The sequence below is a fragment of the Hyaena hyaena genome, unplaced genomic scaffold, assembly GCF_003009895.1.
Source record: "Hyaena hyaena isolate Hyena2069 unplaced genomic scaffold, ASM300989v1 scaffold_1621, whole genome shotgun sequence".
Taxonomy (NCBI): domain Eukaryota; kingdom Metazoa; phylum Chordata; class Mammalia; order Carnivora; family Hyaenidae; genus Hyaena; species Hyaena hyaena.
The window spans coordinates 175,388-190,496 of NW_024082260.1; the positions used below are offsets into that span (position 1 = coordinate 175,388).

At 36.3% G+C, this 15,109-nt stretch overlaps 1 long non-coding RNA gene across 1 annotated transcript in view; it reads right to left on the reverse strand.

The window, feature by feature from the left end:
- LOC120226207 overlaps positions 1-14,675 on the reverse strand; it is an 82,322-nt gene extending 67,647 nt beyond the window's left edge. Inside the window, exons 1-2 of the long non-coding RNA XR_005526963.1 lie at positions 14,618-14,675; positions 13,402-13,461 (exon numbers count right to left, since the gene is read on the reverse strand). This is a non-coding gene — a long non-coding RNA (uncharacterized LOC120226207). The remainder of the gene's footprint in view (positions 1-13,401; positions 13,462-14,617) is intronic.
- Positions 14,676-15,109: the final 434 nt, after the last annotated feature.

Consider the following 15,109-nt stretch of genomic DNA (forward strand, 5'->3'; position numbering starts at 1 on the left):
TTAACTTAAAATTAACATTGTAAAAACCACCTCATTTGTGGCATTAATATTATTGACAATAAATCTAAAGCCAGAGAATAGAAATGAAGAATTCATCACAATTATTTAGGATAAAATTTATTGAAACTGCTATGAAATTGGAAATAGGTCATAATTGTCCTTTCAAAGTAGAAATGCCAGGATCTAAGGATGGGTGGAAAGAGAAGGATGATAAAGATAGTTCCTCTTCTATCTGGTTATTAGTGAATGTTGGGATAAGTATTATTAATCAATAGAAGATTTAAATAGCTTACCAATTTAAAGGAAGAAAAACCTAATGATTAGATATATAGATTATTTAAGCAAAATAAAATTCTTAACCCCTTCCTTGAAAGAGTATAAATTTAATAACTCTGATCTGGTATTATTTTTAGTATAGAGATACTAGTCCACTATTTCAAATCCATGAAACAAGCCAGGAAGTCTTAACAAAGTAAAATCTTCCATTAGTAGCATTATGGTAAAGAAGAAAGAGGAGCAGGAGCTTTTCAGAGGAGAAACACTAATTTGGTTTCAGAGATGTTGAATGCTGGATCCCCCAAATATCACCAAACAATATGTTGATAAGACAAAGGTGCGTTTATTGCTTACTGTGCTAGGGGAGAGCTATGCCTCATAGTCTAAGTAGCACCTTGCAAGAAAGAGGGTAAAGCTGACATATTTATGACATTTTGAAGACTAGTTTAAGTTGAGCCTTTCAATTGAAGGATGGAGAATGGAGTGGGGAAGTTCAGAGCTTGGTTAGGACTGGGTAAGAATCGTGATATAATAATTCATGACTGGTGGATGTAGTAAGGAAAGGATGTTGCAACAAAGTATCAGAGAGTCTTGGGGTTTAAATTGCCCTTCGAGCTTTCTCTTGAAGACTGGATATGTCTTCCAGATTTTTATTAGAATGAGCAATAACATTATTTGCAACATTTCTCTTCCTATCCAAGAAATTTTCTGAAAAAGTAATGTTGATAAACATGGTGGAATAGTAAAATCATGTCAATGCAGACAATAAGTTCTGTAGATAGTTTATATTCTCTGAGATACTTGTTCTAAGAATCAGTAATGTGTTTAAACTGAGACATACACAGAGAGAGCAGAGGGATAGGAAAGAAGAGAGAAATGTGAGCTCCAGAGTTTCATGTGGTGCTTTCAGTGCAGAGAAAATTACCAAAATAATAAGCATTTTTAGAAGAGCTCTTTTTTCAGAGTCATAAGGCATGAAAATTTGAGTCAAGAAAACAACTCAGGGAAGGCAAATTAAAGCCAAAATCAGAGAATACAGGAGCCTAGGAAAGAAAGAAGAAAACAAAAGTGAATATGTAGGAATCAAATTGAAAATTTCAACATTTAGGGGCACCTGGGTGATTCAGTCGGTTAAGCATCCGACTTCAGCTCTGGTCATGATCTTGGGGTTCATGAGTATGAGCCCTGCGTCAGAGTCTGGGCTGACAGCTCTGAGCCTGGAACCTGCGTCGGATTCTGTTATCTCCCTCTCTCTCTGCTCCTTCCCTGCTCATGCTCTATCTCTTTCTCTTCAAAATAAATAAACAAACATTTAAAAAAAGAAGAAAATTTCAACATTTCATCAAATGCTATGAAAACGAAGGTAGAGGTTTTATTTCTCCTCCTTCTTTGTTCCTACTGCACAAAAATGCAGTGCTTGTGGGGCGCCTGGGTGGCTTAGTCGGTTAAGCGTCCAACTTTCGCTTAGGTCATGATCTCGCGGTTTGTGGGTTCGAGCCCCGCGTCGGGCTCTGTGCTGACTGCCAGTTCAGAGCCTGGAGCCTGTTTCAGTCTGTGACTCCCTCTCTCTCTGACCCTCCCCTGCTCACGCTGTCTCTCTCTCTCCTAGAAATAAATAAAACATAAAAAAAAAATAAAAAAAAATGCAGTGCTTGTTTTTTTCTTCATCAATGAAAGTTACCCCTGTACTGCATTATACATTAACGCTGTTACAAAATGTAATGCTGCCAGAAAGAGGTGGTCATTGTAATTCAGAATATAGTGGTAGAGGACAATCTGCTGTCAACTATGATAAGTTTAAAATTAAGAAGATGGAAAACAATTGTCCTGGATAAATGTCCTGGCTAAGTGACTAAGCTGTGTTTCTGCACTGAGCCAGCATTAGGAGAAATAGTAATTGATGAATAAATAATCATTTGAAATTTTGCTCATAATTAATCCATCTGAGGCATATGTAACTAGTAGAGTTCAATCAACTTAATATGAGATGTAAAAATTTTATATAAAGAAAATTAAACTCAATTTTTTAAAAAAATAAAACCCAGATCCTTAATCGCATGCTTTTCTAGTGGGTACATACTGTTCTGTTTAACCCTAGCTGTGTTTTACTTATAACATAAAAATGTAACACTCAAGGTCTTATGTCAGATGGTTAAATTGTAGGAGATAAACAATTTGACCCTATATATAGGATCCTAATATTTATTATTTCTTATGTGCTGGGTACTTTGATTTATGGAACGTAAATATTTCTGCAAAGTGACCATTGCCAGATCCACTGTTACAAGGGGGAAAAATAAAATTCAGAAGGCCAATTAATTTATCTAAGGTGTCACAGGTAGTGAATGGTAAAATAGAGATTTAGGTCTAATTCCAAAGTCCTTGTTTTGGCTGTTTCCATCTAAATTATGTGTGTGCACTTTTCATTGTCTTAAGAAATGAAGAGCCCATACCATGTGCCTAAGTTATGTGCCAGTAATTGACCAGGTAGTAGGTAGGTAAAGGGTTGGGTTTTCCTGACAGGATATGCCCCAATCAGCACTTGTGTCTGGGAGACCAGAGACACTATGTCAATAAAGTATTTAACTCACAGTTTTTATGTGAATCACATGAGAAATTGCCAAAGCATGCCCAAGAATCTGAAATCACCATAATAATTCAAGGATTGACTGTCAGTATGGTGGAGAAGTGTATGAAGTTTACCCAGCCTACATATGACCCGTATGGGGCTTGCACAGCCTATGGTTAATATCTGTTATTCCTTATCCTACCTGTGACACAGGAAGAGGTCTACCTGGAAAAAAAAGGGATAAGATCAAGGGGATGGAAAATGTATGACTTCCTTCCTCAGGAATAAAAAAGGAGAGAACAGGAGGTCTTTTTCTACCAAGATTGGGACTTTCATGCAGTCATTAGTAATAAAGACCATGATCCTTTGGAGCACTTCTGAAATCCCTATTATTTTGTCATTTTCATTTTAGTGGCTATTTTTCTATTGTATATTTTGATAGTGTTTTCATGGGAGCATCTCATTCAACTTCCCCACCTCTCCACAAGTAACCTAGATACTACTACATTTGTTCTAGTAACAAAATTCTTTTTTCCTGTTAAGAAGCAATTTCATCTGGCTGGAGTATATATCTCATCCAACTTTCCTAAAAGCAAGAATGGTCACATGAGTGAGGCTCAGCCAATTAGAGTAACATTTCCACCTGTCTACAAAATTGGGACAAAGGCTCAGAAGAGGTAAATTAGAGTTCTCTTTTAAACTTTTTTTTTTATCAAGTTATGAATTTTTTATTTTTCCTTCTGCAATTGCAGCTCATCTGGAAGTATGGATGCCAAAGTGTATACTGCCCACCATGTAGAACAGGGCTTTAGGCTTTATGAGCCATGTCTTCTGTCTTAACTACTCAGCTCTGCAACTGTAGCAGGAAAGCAATAATAGACAAAATGTAAACAAACTGAAGTGATTGTGCTCCAATAAAACATCATTTGCCCCAAACAGGTGGCAGGCCTGATTTGAACAGCAAGTTGTCATTTGTGGATCTCTGATATAGAATCCATGTAACAAAGAGACACTTCACAATTGTACCATTTGATCATCTGAATCCATTTGCATCAATAACTGTTGCAAGTTGATGTAATAAGAACCTAGTATAGAAAAACTCTGACAAAGGTCTGATAATATTATTTGAGATCTGTAACAGTTACCTATTGCTATATAACACATTACTCCCAAAACTTAGCAGCTTGAAACAACATATAGTTCTTTCATCTGGTTTCTGTGTGTCAAGAATCCAGAAGTGGCTTAGCTGCTATTTCAGGCTTAATCTCTCTCAGGAGGCTCAACTTCGGCTGGAAGATCTGCTTTTTAACTCATCCACATGGTTTTAACATAGGTTTCAATTCTCTGGACTGTTGACTGGAGACCTCTCTTCTTCCCCAAGTGAAATTTTCATAACGTGATAACTGATGTGGTGAACCAAAAAGAGAGTGCCCAAACCAGAAGCCATCATTTTCTGATAAGCTAATTTTAGAAGTGACATAGCATCACTTCTGTTGTACGCTATTTGCCACACAGACCAGCTCTGCACAATGTGGAAGGGAACTACCCATGAGGATGAATTCCAAGAAGCAAGGATCAATGGGGGGCATGATTTTAGATGTCTCCGGGTTTGACTGTGTCTGAATCCTTTCTGGCATTCTTATGTTAAAGTAACAAATATCTTTTCTTTAAGCTTGTTTTGTTCCTAACAATGATTAAGATCTTGTCTCTCTCATTCTGTAAACCCTAAAAATCTTTCAAGCTGAGCATGGTGCTTTAAAGAGAAGAGGATGATCCAGGAAGGAACTGGTGTTGGGTAGAGCTGATGCGTACGTAGTATTCTCTGCTAGTCCTGTGTGGTGGAGGGCAGCAAGAAATAAGGCTTGGGAGGCTCAGAAAACTAAGAAGAGTAAGCTAAATTCTGATAACAAGAAGAAAAGTGTTTCATATTGAATGATCTCTGATCAGAGATGAGACAATGGAAATATAATTAAATAAAGCCCATGTCAGGTAAGTTTATTTTCGCACACAGACTTAAAAAACGCAAAATATTAGGGACCTGGGGAAGCATAGTTCAGACAAATTGTACAAGATAATGAGACTTCACTAGGATCTAATAAAACCACTGAAACTACTCAAGAATATCTGATTATTGGAAAGTTCAGGTTTGAAAAATGTATGTTTATTATTATAATGTAAAACACATTTGCTACATAATAGCTACAGCGACACAGTGGTTCAGATTTTCTTAGGAAATATGAATAAATCACACCAACCAGGCCCAGAATAAAATGCAGTTATAAAATAGGAATATCATTAGGATTTGTCTTGTGGCAATAAATCATTTTAATAAAACTGCTGTTAAAAATGCAGAATAAATGTCATAAGGCTTTTGTTTTTTTTTACCAATGAATTGTTGAAACAAAGCTCTTGAATGAACTAGATTTAAAAGGATTATAAATGACAGAGATAATAGAATTCTATTATAATGGAGGTGAGGAATTTTAACTATATACACACGGATAAAATGAAGAACATTACTAATAAAATTAATGTACATACAAATACTCAGATATTTGCTCCTAGTTTTATTAACCATTACAAATCAGAGAATATATTTATAAACAGTCTAAGCAAAATGAAAATGCTTCTAAATTTTGCAAAATTCTTCTGCATATATGGTTTACTCAGATAAACAACATCAAGACTAAAATGGAAATGACAATTTTACCAAATAAAAATAATGAAATAATAGAGAAAAATATTATATCTAACTTGCTAAATATAATACAATTTTAGTTGAGCACAATGTAATTTTATAATACAAGTAAAATATTCTTGATGTAATGCTCCATCATTATAAACATTTTACATTCTATTTGCATAACAGACCTCTTCACATTCACACCAGAGTAATTTTATGGTAGGTGGATGTTGTTCATTCAAACCACAGCTGAAACTGCATTATAGGAAGAAGGTATCTTCAACATAGTGCTGAACACACTTTATTGTTGAAATATACACATTTTCAGTGCCACCTGTGGGTAGTAAGAAGAGATTTACATACAATTCTTGCTTTTACGTAGTGGTAGTAATGGATAATGTATGAATAGTGAACAAAATGTACCTAAAAGTATAAACTATTTTGGAGTGGTTTGATAAATTAATATTCGATTTGCTGATTGATTTATACATATGAGAAATTGCTGGCAATTTAAGTACTTGAATGAATAAAGTAAAAAATCTGTGCATAAATTACTATTAAAATGTTTGCACAGAGAAAGTCTTACATAAAATTTGAGGTAAGTTTGGTAGATTTGTCTTAATTTGCTTGGGAGAAAGTATAACTACTGCTTAATTTCACAACCATGCATTTTTCAAATAAATAAAATACTGTACTTCTTTGTGAAAATGTTATATTTACATAGAAATTAACAATATTTAAGTTAAAAATAAACCTTCCCTAAATATTTGGAGGTCCAATGAGAATTTCTTTGAACACTTATTGATTGTTTATGATTTATATTATGTCATAAAAATATCATTTAACACAGTATTAAATACTTTTGTATCCAACTGCATCATTTGGGAAAACATTATATCTGCTATTTCATGTATATTTAAAAATTTTTAAAGGGCACCCTTATAATGCATATAATAAAATGTCAAATAAAATGCAATAATACATTATTTATAATAACACTTGGCAGGTAAAACTGAAGTGACTTTCTATTTTTGATATTTAAAATTTTTTCAAGGATCAAATGCTAGCTTTAAAAGTGAAATAAAAAAAAAAGTGAAATAAAATAATTAAAACTAACTAGTAAACCTGTAATAGTTAAATAAAATTGATGAAATTATTAAAATTATGTTGGAAAATTCATTAATGAAAACGTAGTTTTTATCTTTCACATTAACTAGTACCATAAAGTAGTTTTTTTCTTACTGCTTAATGTTTATTTTTTTAAGACTTTTTTAAAGTTTATTTATTTATTTTGAGAGAGAGGGAGAGAATGAGTGTGAGAGAGGCAGAGAGAGAGGGAGAGAGAGAGAATCCCAAGCAGGCTCTGGGCTAACAGCACAGAGCACCACATGGGGCTCAAACCCATGAACCATGAGATCACGACCTGAGCCAAAACCAAGAGTTGAACACTTAACTGACTGAGCCACACAGATGTTCCCCTTACTGCTTAGTTTTTAAAAATTAGTACAGAATTATATTTTCCAGTTTTCTAATGATATATTTATATAAAATAATTGTTTTGTTATTTTAACTAATAGAAGAAAAAAAATCCTAACATATCATTCCTCTATCTGGGTTAGAAATAATTTTGAGGGGCGCCTGATGGCTCAATCAGTTAAGTGTCTCACTCTTGATTTCACCTCAGGTCATGATCTCACAGTTCATTAGATCGAGCCCCACATCGAGCTCTGTGCCAACAATGTGGAACCTGCTTGGAATTCTCTCTCCCTTTCTCTCTGCTCCTCCCCTGATTGAGCTCTCTCTCTCTTTCTTTTCTGTCTTTCTCAAAATAAATAAGTAAACATGGGAAGATAATGAAATAATTTTGATGATGAAAGATGTGTTGTTTTTCTATTGTGCTCATTGGGGCCTTGTGAGTACCTGGTGATCCCTCAGTAAGAAGGGAAGAAGGAATTGAGGAGGGGTTGAAGCAGACACAAGCTCTCATCTCTGTTTCTGCTTTTACTCATTCAGCAGTGGTGAGTTTCACTACTGTCCTGACCAAGCTCTCCCATGGGGTGTGCAAGTCCCAGGCAAGTATTTTTATGGACTATTTGGCTTTAAAATATTTATAACATCATGGCCTGTGTGTATGAGGATTTAGAATAATGGCTGGAAAAGAGGTACTCATGTATTTGTTTATTTTCCAGTTAGGACACATAAAAAGTCTTCATAGTGTCCAGGCACCATCACTTCCTGTTTATGACTGGGAGCCTTCTTTCCATGTTCTTTATTTTTAAATATAACATTTCTAGCTAATTTTATATATCCAATTATGAGGAAAAAAAACATAGCAGTGATGCTATTACTCACAATGCTGTGGCGTGTCAGAAGCTATTTGTATTGAACCAGCTAGGTCTTCTTGTCTGTACAGTTTCCCAATGCCATTTATTTTATGCAGATTACATCCTTACTCATGACACTGCACCAGCCATCACCACTCATGCAACCCATGATTATTGTCATAGAATGAGTCTCTCAGATCTAAGTCTTACCTAGGTAATGTACAGAAATATAAATGATGATTCGTTTTCTGGTCAAGTTAAATTTACCGTTTGGAACGTTGTACTGTAAACATAGATAGCACATTGTTCAACTGTGTCCTCTTTTGAACTTTTTAGGCTATAATCACTATGTTCCTAGTCCTTGAGCTGTTGATGTTGATTGCTATCTTCCGCACCACATACCAACAACAGGCATACTTTCCCTTGTGGGTATGACCCCTCCCCCAGCTGGCACCAGGAATAGCCACCCAATCCTTCCATGGATTTGGTACCAAATGTCAGTCAGGTTCTTGGGAATAGCTGAAACTATATTCTTTAAGGGTTTTCAGATTCTTTGCACCAAACCTCCCTTCATGGGGATGGATTTAGGAAAATCTTAGAGAAGATAGGTTCAGCCAATCCCAGAGAGGTCCAGCCAGAAGGCCAATGCTTGGTATGCAGTAGCCCATGGAGGAGTTAGGATCACTACCCTGGGAGCAAGTGGGAAGGAGGTGGTGGCTGCATGGTAAATGCTACCTATCACCACCCCTACTGTTCCTGTGTGCTGAGGATGGAGGTAGCATTATGGTCATATATAACAGGGGCAAGCGTTAAGACTCAGGTCCACACATGTGGCTCAAGGCCAAGACGAGGCAGAGGACTGTTAGTAGCCCAGAGCCCAAGCATATCTTGTGCCAAATTTAAGTGGCCACCCCCAAAGCCAATATGTCAATACCATTCTTAGTAGCTCATCTCCTGTGAAACTGTTAAAGAAATTTTATACTATCCAGAAGGAACATTCTCTAAACCTTAGCTACCTCATCTGCAACATGCAGATTTATGATGAAGTTTTTGTAAGAATTAAACAAGAGAATGCATGTAAGTATGTAATAGTAAATGACAGATATAACTAATAAGTGAAACTTCTTTGAATTTCAAAATTATATAGGCATGAAGTAATAGAATGCGGAATCAAACATACTTATTTTCTTAGTTTCATGCAGCAGAGGCCATGTTGGACCTGAAAAGGAAACAGGGTTGAGAAGATCAGAGTACATATAAACTTTTATAAATGAGTAATATTTAAAGAATAGAAGATACCCAACTCACTTATAATGGTGGCCACATGGAGGCCTTGGGAGTGAGAATGGGAATTGAGAAATTGCTTTGAGAAGGCCATAAAACTAAATACAGTTTACTTTTTACCCAGATTAGGGTTTTTTTCACTCTTTAATCTCTTTTATTTATTGTTTCTACTTGTCCCTTTATTATATCATGGGGACCACGGGAAGAGGAAGGGAAGAGAACTATTCCAGTCTTTTGTTTCCTAACTTTGCCACCCTACAATCAAGCATTGATTTAAAACAACAAAAAACAAAAACAAAAACAGCAAATCCATGCCATAAAGAAAATGTTTAAATAGTGCCTGGCAAACCATACACATTTTAAAAAGGAAAATCATGAAGTATTCACTGATTGACATTTACATAGTAGTTAATATTCATTTTCAGAAGCATTCAGAAAAACAGGACACATGCATATTCAAAAAGACAGACTCCTTTGACATAAAGAAGTAAGCAACCTGGGCAGAAAAGGGACTAGAATTGCAGGTCATCTTTTTTTTCCTTTCTTTCTTTTTTTTTTTTAAAGCAGGGTTCACACCCAGAGCTGAGCCCAATGCCAGGCCTGAACTCACGACCCCAAGACCAAGATCTGGGCTGAGATCCAGTGTTGAATGGTTAACCAACTGAGCCAGCCAGGTGCCCTGCAAGTCATCTTCTTTATTTTTAAATGTTTGTTTATTTATTTTAATTGAAAGAGAGAGCTTGTGCAAGTGGAGTAGGAACAGAGAGAGAGGATGAGAGAGAATCCCAAGGAGGCTCCATGCTCAGTGCAGAGCTTGACATGGGGCTCTATCTCATGACTGCAAGATCATGACCTGAAATCAAAATCAGCCACTTAAATGACTGATCCACCCAGGTGTCCCACAAGTTGTCTCTTATATAGAAAGAATATTCTTGTTGTAGCCCAATAAATTCTCTAATATATACCCCCTTCCTATATTTACATTACTTTCTAAATTTAATCTTAAAAATAACACAAGTGTGAAAGTATAAAGCTGTGCATGGAGTAAAAATGTGGATGAAATCCTTGTTTCATCCCACAGTGGAAATTTTCATGTAATGTGGAGACATTTATCCGAACCATCTGTTGATTGTTCAGCCTGGCTCTACATATACAGAAGAGCTTTTCTTTTGCATGCATGCAAATGGAGATTCACACAGCTCAATACTTATTAAAGATGGTGTATATTTTGATACATGTTGATGTAGCAAAAATTGTGAGTTATTCTGACAAATGTCTTTTATTGTAAATGAGTTTAAATCTCAATCACTCCCTCTCTCTGTCTCTCTGTCTCTCTTCCCACACTCTTAGTGAAATGAAATGCTGCAAATTCTCTTGAGTTTTGGGCATCTGAGGATTCAGCTGAGGACTCAGCTCGGAGGCAGAGCTATCTAAATCTCACATAGTCAAATATCTTGCCAGATCAGACCATCCCACAAAGGAAATTACCCAAGTCAAAGCAGGTAAGCAGAGCAGAATAGATTCAGTTGTTGCTCTGGGACATAATGAAACTGCCTAATTTGAATAGTCAAGTAACCTTATAGAGCTAGCCGGGAGATGGTCAAATATGTGGAAGTGGCTGTGGCAGAGGAGGCAATCATTTCTGCTGGCAAGTAATCAAAGGAATATGTCACTAATTTATGTGACTGTCCAACTTTTTTTCCATAAAGTTCTGGATACTTATCTGTTTGGTATTTTGATAAACTTAGAAATAGATACTGATCTTAAAAAGTCAGTATAATATGTAAAGTATATGAATCTCCATATGAAATACATCAAATATTCAACCTCAATACTGTTACAAGAGGAGGGGACATCTGAATCTCCATATGAAATACATCAAATATTCAACCTCAATACTGTTACAAGAGGAGGGGACATCTTATAAAATTTTATTGAAAGATATTAAGGAGACTCAGAGTAAAGGTGTAAATTTTCCACAAATGGATCAATGTAGATGTAAATAGATTTATTTAATCAATAAATTGGGTATATTGGAGAACAGAATGATCCAGAGCTATGGCAAGTATAGAATTTTTTTCACATATCAACGTGGGTAAAACTTTTAGCAAAACATAGCATTGACTGCAAAATGCAGATTAGAAAAGATATAGAAATTTTTTTCATTTATAAAAGCAAAACTAAATAAGCTGCTTACAAATAAATATATAGGACATTAAAAAGAAAAGCAAGGAAACAACAGCTATAAAATTCAGAATATGCTTATCATTTTCTCAAAAATTATGAAGCCTTTTTATATTATATTTTGTACCTATGAGACATTACACACACGCATGTGTGCACATGCGTGCACACACACATAGATTATTGCCTGGAATACAGATACTTCCTATGGAAAGTAAAAGGAGAAAGTACAGCTTATTTTATGGCCCAAACATGAAAGCCAGACATAGGTTTTCATTAGGGATTATTGCTGAGGACCACTTCCAAAATTCGAGAACGTGGACTTCATTGGTACCCTTTCAAATGTTCATCACATGCATTACAGTCTGAAGGTTTTCCATACCCAATTCTGATTCCTCTCTCCATTTTTATTTTTCGTAGGTCCCTGCACTCCTGATATCTCTCAGGGTCTGTTTCCAGATGACCCAATTGATGTGTCCATGCACTTTTTATTATACTTAATTAAGCTGAGATCTTCTTTTGTGTAGATGGCTGAGATATGCTTCCAAATAATCATATTCTATTCACATTCTTCCTCTTCATTGTAAACTGCTTCCCACAATGCAGTCAATGTTATCTTTTAAACATGTGGTTACTAACTCAAGTCTAGCCTATAATCTTCAGGTGTTTTCATTTTTTAAAAAAAATCTCAAATCCTTGGGGAGCTTGAGTGGCTCAGTCGGTTAAGCTTCTGACTTCAGCTCAGGTCATGATCTCATGGTTCGTGGGTCTGAGCCCCATGTGGGGCTCTGCACTGACAGCTCAGAGCCTGGAGCCGGCTTTGGATTCTGTGTCTCCTTCTCTCTCTGCACCTCCCTTGCTCTTTCTCTCTCTTTCTCAAAAATTAATAAACTTTAATTTTTTTAAAGTCAAATCCTTCATATCTCCTAAATATCTGCATGAAGCAGCCTACACCTCTACTAGAAGATTCACCATTGTCTGGCCCACTGGGCCTCAGGTACTGGCTTCGTTTTGTTCTTTGAAAATGCAAGACTTCTAATCATTTCAGGGATGTGATAGAGGCTAATTAGTCTCCTCTGAATACTTTGTTTTTCTCCTCATACTTTATTTAGAAACTCAAATATATTCTTTAGACTTCATTTTGAATGTTTAGAAACAAAATGAAAAGATAACAACAACAAAAATTTCTGCTCTGTTCCTTACCTAATAATTTGTTAGATCCCTCTTTTACACAGGGACAGCATTTTGTAATTATTTAGCAATTATCATAAAGGTATCTAAATGATTGATTTTCTAATTATTCACTTAATGTCTGTCTCTTTAATTAGAATGTAAAATCCCTGATGGCAGGGACCCTTCCTGTTTGTTTACTTTTTAATATTTAAAATTTTTATTTTTTATTTTATACTTTTTATTTTATTTATTTTTTTTGAGAGAGAAAGAGAGACAGACAATCTGAAGCAGGCCCTGCACGCAAAGCCTGATGTGGGGCTCAAACCCATAAACCATGAGATCATGACCTGAGCCAAAGTCCGATGCTCAACTGACTGAGCCACCCAGGCGCCCTTCCATGTTTTGTTTTATTTTGTTTATCAACTCCTTATTGATATCTATGGCAGTCCTTTGTAAATATGTGGTCATAAACTGTTTTTAAATACATACATACATACATACATGGATACATGGATACATAAGAAGTAGTGGTTCCTAATTTCTGTTGACCAGTATGTCTAACTTCCTCAATTTCCAATATTTTGCATAACATAGTTTTAGGACAAATTGGAGTTTTATGTACACCAAGAAACAGCACATAGAGACTGGGTAAATTGAGTAGATTGTATTCAAGGACTATTTATAAAGTTGCGGGCAAAGTTTTAGGAACTCAATTTGGTATAATTTAGTACCCTGAGACTAAGCATAGGGGGAGGCATTACCAAACTCACATCAGAAGGGACACAGGAAAGGAACTGTTTCCAAAACCCAGAGAGAGAAACTGGAGAAATCAGCTCTACAGAAGTCGTAGATTCTGGTGGTGTGAAGCTAGTTCAACAGACAGAAAGTCTAGAGAAAATGTACCATACCTCACTTTCCTCCCACCTTCAAATCTCCAGCACATGTCTCCCTCCATTGATCAAATCCTACTGTAGCCAGAAAACAAGGGAGACCTGTTAATTCAATGTATACTCATACCATAACACTCAATCTACCTTAAGGCACAGAATAGGAGAAGGTGAACAAGTGTATTAGAAAGGGCAGATGGAAGATGTTCAGCACAAATCCTATCCCTCATTAAATTTATTATCTGTCATTATTTTTTTTTAATGTTTTATTTATTTCTAGGAGAGAGAGAGAGAGAGAGAGAGACAGCGTGAGCAAGGGAGGGTCAGAGAGAGAGGGAGTCACAGACTGAAACAGGCTCCAGGCTCTGAGCTGGCAGTCAGCACAGAGACCGACGCGGGGCCCGAACCCACAAACCACAAGATCATGACCTAAGCGAAAAGTCAGACGATTAACCGACTAAGCCACCCAGGCGCCCCATCTGTCATTATTTTTAAGAGTCACATGTACTTAGTATTTTCTTGAAAATTGAAAACTTTGTAATGTTTAATCTTTTTAAAATATAATTTATTGTCACGTTAGCTAACACACAGTGTATACAGCATGCTCTTGGCTTCAGGAGTAGTTTTGTGATTCATCACTTACATACAATATTCAGTGCTTATCCCAACAAGTGCCCTCCTCAATGCCCATTACACATTTTCCATGCACCCCCGCCCTCTCACTCTCATCAACCCTCAGTTTATTCTCTATGTTTAAGAGTCTCTGAAGGTTTGCCTCCCTCTCTGTTTGTAACTAATTCTTTTTTTTTCCCTTCTCAGGTGCCCCTAGACACTACAGTTCATTTTCACAAGCAGTAAGTGAGAATTTTAGAAAATGGAAACTTAGACATGCATCCTACTTTAAAATAGTTCTGAATGGGATCCCCTTATGATTTCATTTTCTGCTACTCTTCACATTCATCCTTTCATTCAGCCACATTATCTGTTAATAGTTGCCAATGAAGGTATTTAAAAAAAATCCTTATGTAAGCATTAGCTGAGATTCCATAAGGGAATAAAAACAGCTATGAATGATACGTAGTAAAACATTTATTATAATGATTAGAATTTACACAATTGTGGGGAAAGTTGGTGAAGTAAATTTCTAGAAGAAGATATTTAGAGCACCAGAGAGAAGACACTAACCAGAAACCAGGAAGGAAAACTGGTGTAGAAGTCAGTGGAATGAATTATGTACCTTACGGTGGGTCTGAAGTTATCTTGGTCAGTAGTTAGACAGTCAGGAAAATATCTCTATGTGAAACAAACAAACAAAGAAAAAAATCAAAGACAAACTAGAATGCTTGATAATTAACTTGTGCCCTCAAGGACAGATCGGAACTTGCCTCTAGCTTCAGGTATACAGGTAATCTGCAGAAGCAGCATGTGTCCCTTACTCCAGAATTGCACCTATGTCTGGCCCTGGACTTGGAGAAGCTCAAGGAAGAGATGCAAAGCAGGTGGAGGAGCTGTGGCTGTATGAGCCCACCAGCGAGAGAAGCAAGTAGACTGGCAAGGATGTGCCAAGCTCTGGTGGGGCATGGGACTTGCACTCATCATATACAGGTAATGGCTGTCCAATCCTAACCATGAATGGGAAGGTGGTTCTGGAAAATTCGGTTTCTGCTTAACTAAATTAACATAGTACAAAGTCACCACACTCCAATTTTGCTCCCTTCTATGCCTAAAG